This window comes from Marmota flaviventris, chromosome 19 (assembly GCF_047511675.1).
Source record: "Marmota flaviventris isolate mMarFla1 chromosome 19, mMarFla1.hap1, whole genome shotgun sequence".
In the NCBI taxonomy this organism is placed as follows: Eukaryota; Metazoa; Chordata; class Mammalia; order Rodentia; family Sciuridae; genus Marmota; species Marmota flaviventris.
Genome location: NC_092516.1, coordinates 40,971,882 through 40,984,498, shown reverse-complemented (window position 1 = coordinate 40,984,498; position 12,617 = coordinate 40,971,882).

The following is a 12,617-nucleotide window of genomic DNA, read 5'->3' as shown; positions in this document are numbered from 1 at the left end:
CTAACCAAAACCCTAACCCTAACCTAACCATAAACCTTACCGTAAATGTAACACTAAACCTAACTGTAACCCTAACAATAACCATTACCCTAATACTAAACATGTAACCCTAACCCTAAACCTAACCCTAAATCCCACCCTATTCCTAAAGTTAACCCAACTCTAACACAAAATCTAACCTTAACCCTAATGTTAACCCTAACACTGACACTAAACCTAACCCAAGCCTTCACCCTAACACTAACCCCAAATCTAGCCCTAAGACTAACGCTAACCCTAACCCTATTTCTACCATTAAGCTTTACCCTAATCCAAACCCTAATCGTAACTCTAGCCCTAACACTAAACTCAAACCTAACCCTAGCCCTAACCTTAAAACTAACCCTAATGTTAACCCTTACACTAAAACTAACCCTAATCAACCCTAACTCTAACACAAAACCTAAAACTAACAACTATCAATAACCAAAAACCTAACCCTAACCCTAATCCTAAAATGAACCCTAACCCAAACACTAACACTATTCCTTACACAAACCCTAACCCTAACACTAACCCTAACCTCAAAACTAATTCTAATTCTAACTTTAAACATAAGCCTAATCCTAAAACTAACACTAACCTTAAACCTAACCCTAAACCTAACACTAATACTAGTTCTATCTGTAACACTAATCTTAAATCTAACCCTAAACCCTAAAACTAAACCCAACCTATCCCTAACACTAAGCCTATTCCTACATCTAACACTAACACTATCCATTACCCTAAACTTACCCCTAAACCTACCTCTAACCCTATCGTTATACCTTAACTCTAAACCTAACCCTAAAACAAAATCTTAACATAACCTAACCCTAAATTTAACTAACAATAAACCTAATATTAACACTAAACTTAAACCAAACACTAAACCTAACCCTAACCCTAACCCTAACCCTGACCCAAACCCTAACCATAACACTAACCAAAACCCTAACCATAACTTTAACACTAATGCTGACCCTAAGTCTTACCCTAACACAAACTCTAAACCTAATCCTAAATTTGACCCTAATATTAACCCTAATCCTTACCCTAGTCCTAACCCTAAATTAACCCTATCTCTAACCCAAATTTTAACACTAACTCTAACCATACAGCAGTAACCCTCAGCCTAAACCTAAACCTAACACTAAATCTAAACCTAACCCTAACACTAACACTATGACTAACACTAACACTAAATCTAACCCTAACCCTGACCCTAACAACAACACAGACCATAATCCTATTCCTAAACCTAAAACAAACTCATTCTAACCCTACTCCTAACCCTAATATAACCCAAAAAATAACCCCAAACCCTAACCATAAAGATAACCCTAACCATAACCCTAACACTAACCCTAACCCTAAACCTAATCCTATTCGAAACCCAAACCCTAACCCTAACCCTAAAAGAAACCCTAACCCTGACCTAACCCTAAACCTAAACCTAACCCTAAAACTAATCCTAACCCTAAACCTAACACTAACCTTATCACTAAACTTAAATCTAACTCTAATGGTAACACTAAGCCTAATACTAAAGCTAACCCTAACTTTAACCCTAACACTAACCCAAAACCTAACCCTATCTCTAACATTAACACTAAACCTAACTCTAATCCTAACCCTAACCCTATCCCTAATACTTACCCTAACCCTAACACTAACCCTAACCTTAACCTTAACCCTAACCTTAAACCTAATCCTACCACTTACCCTAACCCGAAACCTAAAAGTAACCCTAAACCTAATACTAAACCTCACCCTAAAAATAACCCTAAACCTAAAACTAAACCTAACCCAAAACCTAACCAAAATCTAACAATAACCCTAACCCTAACCGTAATCCTAACATTAACCCTAACACTAACCCTAACCCTAATTCTATTACTAAACCTAACACTAACCTCAACCTTAACCTTAAGACTAAACCTGACCCTAACCATATTCAAAACATTAACTTATAGTTTTTACCAAACCCTAATCCTAACTCTAAACCTAACCCTAACCAGAACCCTAGCCCTAACCCTAAACTTAACTGTAACTTTAACCCTTAAACTAATCCTAACTCTAACACAAAACATAAACCTAACCCTAACAATAACAATAACACTAACCCTAAACCTAAAAATAACACTATTCCAAACCCTAGCCCTAATCATAACACTAACCCTAAACCTAACACTAACCCTAAGCCTAATACTAACTCTAACCCTAACTTTAAACCTAACCCTAACATTAACACTAAAAATAACCCTAAACCTAATTGTAGCCATAACACTCTCCCTATCCATATCACTAAACGTAACCCTAACCCTCATACTAAACCTAACATTGACAATAACCCTAAATCAAACACTAATTCCAACCCTAAACCTAACCCTAAACCTAACACTAACTCTAGCACTAACCCTAACACTAACCCCGACAGTAACCCTATTCATAAACCTAATCCTAAACCTAACCCTTACCACAACTCTAATCCTATACATAGCACTAACCCTAACCCTAATCCCAGCCATAACCATAACCATAACACTCACCCTAACACTAAACCTAACCCTAACACTAACACTAACTCTAATTCTAACCCAAAAGTTAACCCACACTATATCTAACACTAACCCTAACTCGAACCCTTACAATAACCCTAATTTTAACCATAACCCTAAACCTAACAATAACCCTAACCCTAAACCTAATGCTTACCCTAACCCTAACCCTAATTTTAACCCTTGCCCCAAAACTAACAATAACCCTAATCCTAACCCTAATCCTAACCTTAAATTTAAACCTAAACCTAAACCTAACCCTAACCCTAACACGAACCGTAAACCTAATTCTAACACTAAGACTAAACCTAACACAAACCCTAAACTGAACCCTAACTCTTATCTTAACACTAACTCTAACCCTAAACCTAAAACTAACACAAACCCTAACCCTAACATTAATACTAACCCTAAGCCTAACCCTAACCCTGAACCTAAAACTATCCCTAACCCTATCCCTAACCCTAACCATAAAACTAACACTTAACCTAACCCTAACACTAACACAAACCCTAACCCTAACCTAATTCTAAACTTAACCCTAACCCTAACACTAACAATAATACTAAACCTAATCCTAAAACTAACCCAACCCTAATTCTAATCCTAAACTTAACCCTAACTCTAACCCTAAACCTAACACTCACCATAACCCAAACTCTAACACTAAACCTAACCCTAACCCTAACACTAAACGAAACCCTAACCCTAATCCTAACCCTAACCCTAACATTTGCCATAACCCTAATTATACCACTACAATTAACCTAACACTAAACATAACCCTAACCCTAATACTAACCCTAGCCCTAACGCTAACCCTAACACTACCCTTCAACCTAACACTAACCCTAACAATAACCTAAACCTAACCCTAACCCTACCCCTAAACCTAACCCAAACACTAAGTCTAAGCATAAACTTAACACTAAGCACAACACTAACCCTAATCCTAAAACTAATCCTAACATTAACACTAATTCTATCCGTAACCCTAACCCTAACCCAAAACCTAACACTAACCCTAAACCAAATACTAACCCTAAACCCAATCCTAACCCTAACCATAACCATAATGCTAACACTACCAATACTGTTAACCCTAAACCTAACACTAATCCTAAATCTAACCCTAACCATATTCCTAACCCTAACATGAAACCTATTTCTAACCATAACACTAACACTAAACCTTACCCTAAACTTAACCCTAAAACTTATTTTAAACCTATTCCTAACCATATCCCTAACACTAATCCAAGCAATAACCATATCCCTAACCCTAATCCTAACACTAACACTAACCATAACTCTCACATTAATTCAAAACCTAAACCTAATTCTAAACCTACTACTAAATCTAAAACTAACCCCAACACTAACCGTAACCCTAACCCTAACACTAACCCTAATCCTAATCCTAATTCTAACAATAATCCTAAACCTTAACCTAAATCTAACCCTAATCCTAACCATAACACTGACCCTAACAGTAAACCTAACCATAACAATGACTCTAAACAAAAACTTAACACTAACCCTAACCATAACCCTAATCCTAAAACGAAACCTTAACCTACACCTATTTCCACCATAACCCTAATCCTGAAACTAAACCTAACATTATCTCTAAACATAAACCTAACACTAACCCTAATCCTTAACCTAACCCTTACCCTAACCCTAACCAAACTCTAACCCTAAACCTACCCCAACCCTTAACCTAAGCCTAACCCTAAATCTGATAATATCTGCAACCCTAACCCTAACCATAAACCTAACACAAACCCTAACACTGTCTTGACCCTAACCCTAACCCTAACCCTAACCCTAACCCTAAGCTTAATATTCACCATAAACCTAACTCTAACCCTAAACCAAACATTAAACCTCACCCTAAACTTAACCCTAACCCTAACACTAACACTAATCCTAAACATAACCTAACACTAACCCTAATCCTAAACATAACCCTAAACCTAACACTAACCCTAACAATAATTCTAGCCCTAACACTAAATCTAATACTAAAACTAACCTTAAATTTAACCCTAAACCTAACCCTAAATCTAACCAGAACCCTAACCCTAACCCTAAGCTTAAACCTAACCCTAACAATAAACCTAACCCTAACACTAATTTTAATACTAAACCTAATCCTAAACCTCACATTAACCCTTTCATTAATCCTAACCTTAACCCTGAATCTAACTTTAATTTTAACTGTAAACCTAAATCAAACACTAACCCTAACCCTCACCTAACCATAACCATAACTCTAACATTAACCATAACCCAAAACCTAAAAATAACCCTAACCCTAATACTAACACTAACCCTATACCTAACCCTAACACCAAAACTAACACTTACCCTAATTCTAACCCTAACCCTAAACCTAACCATAATTCTAACCCGAATCTTAACCCTAACCCTAACACTAACCCTAACACTAAACATAACACTAACCCAGTCCTAAACCTAACAATAACCCTAACCCTACCTCTAACCATAATACTAACCTTAACAGTAACCTTAACCATAAAACTAAACTTTATCCTAGCCCCAAACCTAATTAACACTAACACTAACATTAACCCTAACCCTCACGCTAACACAACCCCTAACTTAAAAACTAATTTTAACCGTAACCCTAACAAGAACACTAAACCTAAACATAACACTAAACCTTACACTAAACATAAACCTAAGCCTAATCCCAAACCTAGCACAAACTCCAACCCTAAACCTAACGCTAACACTATCCCTAACCCTAATTCTATTGTTAACCCTAACACTAACTCTAACCCAAACCCTAAATTTAACCAGGCACTAACCCTCACTCTAATGATAACCATAAATTTAACACTAAACCTAAACCTAACCCTAACCCTAACACTAACACTAACCCTAACCCTAACCCTAATCTTAACCCTAACCCTAAAATTAAACCTAACCCTAACCCTAAACCTAATACTAACACTAAACCTAACACTAACTGTAACCCTAACCCTAACACTTACACTATCCCTCAACCCAATTCTAACTTTAACTCTAAACCTAACTATAAAACTAACCCAACCCTAATCCTAACACTAAACCTAACCCTAAATCTAACACTAACACTAAACAAAATCCTAACCTATCCCTTACCCTAACACTAACTCTAACCTTAAATATAATCCTAACCTTAAACCTAACCCTAACACTAATCCTAATACTAATGCTAACCCTATCCCTAACTTTAACCCTAAAACTAATATTTACCATAATTTTAACCCTAACCCTAACCCTAATTCTAATGCTAAGCCTAACACTAACAAAAATTAAATTTAATCCTAACCCTAATCCTAACACTAACCCTAAACCTAAATCTAACCCTAACTCTAACCTAAACCTAACCCTAACTCTACCCCTAAACCTAACCCTAAGACTAAGCCCGAACCTAATCCTAATCATAAAACTTACGCTAATTTTAAAACTAACACTAACCCTAATACTAAATCTAACTGTAACCCTAAACCTAATCCTAAAACTAAAATTAACCCTAACACTATCACTAACCCTAAACCTCACCCTAACCTAACCTAAAATTAAGCATAAACCTAAACCGTAACAATAACACTAACACTAACCCTAACTCTAAAACTAACCCTTACCCAAAACTTAACCCTACCCTAACCGTAACCAGAACACTAACCTAACCTTCACATTAATCGTAACCCTATTCCTAACCATAAACCTTACACCAAACCTATCCCTAACTCTAACACTAAACATAACCCTATCCCTAACAGAAAACCTAATCCTAAACCTAACCCTGAATATTTCAGCAACCCTAACTCTAACCCTAACCCTAACACAAACCTTATCCCTAACCCTAACCCTAAACCTAACCCTAACACTAACCCTAACCCTAACACTAACCCTAACCCTAACTCTAAACCAAACCCTAAACCTAACTCTGTTAGTCAACCTAAAACTAAACCTAACCCTAACCCTAAACCTAACACTAATTCTAACACTAACCATAAACCTAACACTAACAGAAACCCTAACCCTAAACCTAACCCTATCACTAACCCTAACCTAACAATAAACCTCACACTAACTCTAACACTATCCATAAACCTAACCCTATTTTTAACAATAACCCTTACCCTAATCCTAACCATAACACTACCCCTAACACTATCCCTATCCCTAACCCTAACAATAAACCTAAACTTAAACCTAAATGTAACCCTATCATTAACCATATCCCTTACCCTAACCCTAACACTAAACCTAACACTAACCCTAACCCTTAAACTAACCCTATCCCTAACCCTAAACCTAAAACTAATTCTTACCCTAACCGTAACCCTAAAACAAACACTAACCCTACTTTAAACCTAACCCTAACCCTAAACCTAATCTTAACACTAAACCTAAACCTAACCCTAAACCTAACTCAAACCCTAACCCTAACCTTAAACCTAACCTTCAATCTCACATTAACCATAACCCGAACCCTAAACCTAAACCTAACATTAAACCTAACCCTATTCGTAAAAGTTACCCTCACATTAACCCTAACCATAACACTAACACTAAATTTAACACTAATCCTAATATTAACAGTAAACTTAACCCTAATCCTAATCCTAACCCTAAACCTAACCCTATACCTTAGCTTAATTCTAACCATAACACTAACCCTAACACTAACACTTACCAAAACATTATTCCTAAACCTAAACCTAACCCTAACCCTAACATTAACCCTAAGCATAACAGTACCCTAACTCTAAACCTAAAGTAAAAATAACTCTAACCCTAACACTAACCCTAACCCTAACCCTAACAATTTTCCTTACAATAACCCTAACACTAAACCTAATTTTAAACCTAGTATTAATCCTCACTGTAACCTTAAACCTAACCTTATCCCTACCGTAACCTTAACAATAATCCTAACTGTAACCCTAAATCTAACCCTAACAAAAATCCTAACCCTAACCCTAAATTTAAAACTAAACATAACCCTAACCATAAGTATAACCATAACCCTAACCCTAACACTAACCCTAACCCTAACCCTAACCCTAACACTTTTCCTTACAATAACCCTAACACTAAACCTAATTTTAAACCTAGCATTAATCCTCACTGTAACCTTAAACCTAACCTTATCCCTACCGTAACCTTAACAATAATCCTAACTGTAACTCTAAATCTAACCCTAACAAAAATCCTAACCCTAACCCTAAATTTAAAACTAACCATAACCCTAACCATAAGTATAACCATAACCCTAACCCTAACACTAACCCAAAACTTAACCCTAACCCTAAAACTAACCCTTACCCTAAGCTTAACCCTACCCTATCCCTAACCAGAACACTAAACCTAAACCTAATTATAATCATAACTCTAACCCCAACCCTTAGCATAACCCTATCCCTAACCATAATGCTTACCATTAACCTAAACCTAACCCTAAACCTAAGCCTATACCTAAGCCTAAAACTTTCCACAACCCTAAATCTAACCCTAACCTAACACAAATCCTAAACCTAACCTAACCCAAACCATAACCCTAATACTAACACTAACACTAACACTAACCCTAACATTAACCCTAACATTAACCCTAACCCTAAAGCTAACACTAACTCTAACCCTAAGCCTAACCATAACCAAAACCTAACATTAACCCTATACCTAACCCTACCCTAATCCTAACCTAATACTAAACACAATTCTAATTTTAACCTTAAACCTAACACTACCCCAAAACCTAACCCTAACCATAAGTATAACAGTAACCATATTCCTAACCCTAAACATAATATTAACCCTAAGCCTTACCCTAATTTTAACAATATCCCTTACCATAATCCTAACCCTAACACAACCCGTAACACGAACTCTAAACCTAACACTAAACCTAAACTAACCCTAATGCTAAAAGTAAATCTAATCCTAAACATAACCCTTACAATAACCCTAACACTAACCCTAATCCTAACACTATACCTAACACTAACCCTAACACTAACACTAACCCTAATCCTAACCGTAACCCTAACTAGGGCACTAATGCTAACACTAACCCTAACTTTAATACTAACGATAACCCTAAACATAATACTATACATATAACTAACCGTAACCCCAATCCTATCCATAACCCTAACCATAACCCTAACTCTAACAGAAACCCTAATCCTAACTTAACTCTAAATCTAACCCTAATCTTAACCCTAAGACAAACCCTTTTCCTAAACTGAACCCAACCCTAACCCTAAAGTCAACCCTCACCCTAACACTAACCCTAAACCTAACACTAACCCTTACACTAAACATAACTCTAACCCTAACCCTAAACAAAACACTAAACCTAAGTTTAATCCTAACACTAAACCTAACCATAACCTTATCACTAAACTTATCCCTAACCATAATCTTAAGAATAACCCTACACCTAAATCTAACACCAACTCAAACCCTAACCCTCACCCTAAATTTAACACTAACCCTAATCCTAGCAACCATCCTAAACCTAAACCTAACCAGAAACCTAACACTAACCCGAACCCTAACCCTAAATCTAACTTTAATCCTAAAATTAATCCTAAATAAAATATTAACCCAAATTTTAAACCTAAACTTAACCCTAAAATGAACCCTAACCCTATCCCTCACCCTAACACTATTCCTTACCTTAACAGTAACCCTAACCCTAAACCTAACACTAAACCTAAACTTAACCTTAACACTAAACCTATCAGTAAACCTAACCGTAACCTTAATTCTAACTTTATCCCAAATCGGAACCTTATCAATAACCCTAACTCTAAACCTAACCCTAAACCTAACACTAACACAAATCCTAACCCTAACCCTAAAATTAACACTAACCCTAATCCTAACCCTAACCATAACACTAACCCTAACCCTAAGCCTAAAACTAACCCTTACCCAAACCTGAACACTAACCTAACACTAAACCTAATGGTAAACCTAAGCCTAACCCTAACCCTAATCCTATCCACAAAGCTATACCTAACCTTAACCCTAACACAAACCCTAACCCTAACCTGATTCTAAACCTAATCCTAACCCGAATCATAACACTAACCCTAACCCTAACACTAACCATAACTCTAACCCTAAACCTAACACCAAACCTAACACTAACCTATCCCCAAACTAAATTCTAACCCTAACGCTAACACTAATCCTAAACCTGACCCTAAACCTAACCTTAAACATAAACCTAACACTAACCCTTACCATAACCCAAACCTTAATATTAACCCTAATCCTAACTCTCATACTAACCCTCACCCTAATTCTAAACCTAACACTAAACTGAACCCTTACCCTAACCATAACACTTACCGTACCCCAATCCAAAACACTAACCCTAACCCTAACCATAACACTTACCGTACCCCAATCCAAAACACTAACCGTAACCCTAACCATAACACTTACCGTACCCCAAACCAAAACACTAACCCTAACCCTAACCCTAACCTGATTCTAAACCTAATCCTAACCCTAATTCTATCTCTAACACTAACACTAAGCCCCACCCTAACCATAACCCTAAATCTAAACTTAACACTAACCCTAAACCTAACCCTAACCCTAACACCAACCCTAACCCTATCTAACCCTAAACTAAATCCTAACCCTAATCCGAACACTAATCATAACCTAAACCTAACTCTAACCCTAACCATAAACATAAACCTAACAATAACCCTAACCATAACCCAAACCCTAACACTAACCCTAATCCTAACTCTCACACTAACCATAAGCCTAACTCTAAACTAACACTAAACCTAACCCTAACTCTAACACTAACACTAACCCTACCCAAAACCCAAACACTGACCCTAACCCTAATCCTAAAACTAACCCTAACCCTAAACCTTACCCTAATTCTCACTGTAACCCTAACACTAAGCCTCACCCTAACACTAACCCTAAACCTAAACCTAACACTAATCCTAAACCTAACCATAACCCTAACACCAACCCTAACTCTACCTAACCCTAAACTAAATCCTACCCTAACCTGAACACTAATCCTATACCTGACCCTAACTCTAAACCTAACCCTAAACATAAACCTAACATTAACCCTAACCATAACCCAAACCCTAACACAAACCCTAATCCTAACTCTCACACTAACCATAAGCCTAACTCTAAACTAACACTAAACCTAACCCTAACTCTAACACTAACACTAACCCTACCCAAAACCCAAACACTGACCCTAACCCTAATCCTAAAAATAACCCTAACCCTAAACCTTACCTTAATTCTAACCCTAACCCTAACACTAAGCCTCACCCTAACACTAGCCCTAAACCTAAACCTAACACTAACCCTAAACCTTATCCTAATATTAACCTTACCCTAACCCTAACCCTAACACTACCCCTAAACCTAACCTTAAACCTAACACTGACCCTAAATCTAACCCTAACACTAACCCTTAACCTAACCCTAACCCTAATCCTAACACTAAATCTAACCTTAACTTTAACACTTTACCTAACCCTAAACCTAACCATTACCTTAATCCTAACACTTTTCCCTAACCATGACTTTAACAATAATCATAACCCTAACCATAACACTAACCCAATCGTTAATCATAACCCTAACATTAAACCTAACCCTAAACCTCAACCTAATCTTAACATTTAGCCTATCCCTAACCCTAACACTAACCCAAACCCTAACCCTAATTTTAACTGTAACACTTACCCCAACTCTAACCCCAACCCAAACCTAACCCTGACACTAACCCTAACTCTAAATGTAACCCTAATCCTAACATTTACCCTAACCCTAACCCTTATCCTTACTGAATTCCTAACCCTAATTCTACTAACCCCAAATCTAACCATGAAACCAATCATAAAACTAACCCTAACACTAACCCTGTTACTAAACCTAAACCTAAAACTAACCTTTACCATAACCCTAACCCTAACACAAAACCTAACCCTAACCTAACCCTAAGGGAAGCACTAACCTAACCCTAACACTAATCCTAAACCTAATCCTAACCCTAACTCTAACCCACAACCTAACACTAACCCTACAACTAACCCTTACCCTAATCTTATCCCTACACCTATCCCTAACCTTACCCTCATTCTAACACTAACCCTAAACCTAAGTCACACTAACACTAACCTAACCCTATCACCAACCTTAAACCTAAACCTAACACAAACCATAACCCTAAATTTAACCCTAACACCAATCCCTAACCCAAAACCTAACCCTAACAGTAACTTTAACTCTAACCATTACCTTTAAACAAACATTAATCCTAACGCTAAACGTTACCCTAATTCTAACCCTAACCCTAACACTAAACCTTACCATAATTCGAAGCTTAACCCTAACACTAACCAAACATTAACCCTAATGCTAATCAAAAGCCTAAAGCAAAATAAAACCTAATGCTAACCCTAACTCTCATTCTATCCTATTCTAATACTAACACTAACCCTAACCCTATCCAAACCATAACACTAACCCTAATCTTAAACATAACCCTAATTCTAAACCTAACACTAAACCTAACCTAACCTTAACCATAACAGTAAACCTAACCCCAAACCTAACACGAACCCAATCCTTAACCCTAACCCTAACACTAAAACTAATCCTAATCCTAACACTAACTAACACTAACCCAAATAATAACCCTAACACTGTCCCTAAACCTGATACTAACACTAACCTTAATTCTAACCCTAACTTTATCACTAACCGTAACTTTAACACTAACCCTAACATTCCACTAAACCTAACACTAACCATAAACTTTACACTAACCCAATCCATAACCTAACCCTATCCCTAACACTAACACTAATTCTAACCCTAACCCTAACACTAACCCTAACATAACTTTAACCCTAACCCTTACCCTAGCACTAACCATAACCCTAAAACTAAACCTAAACCTAACAATAAACCTAACCATAACCCCTAATCCTATCCCTA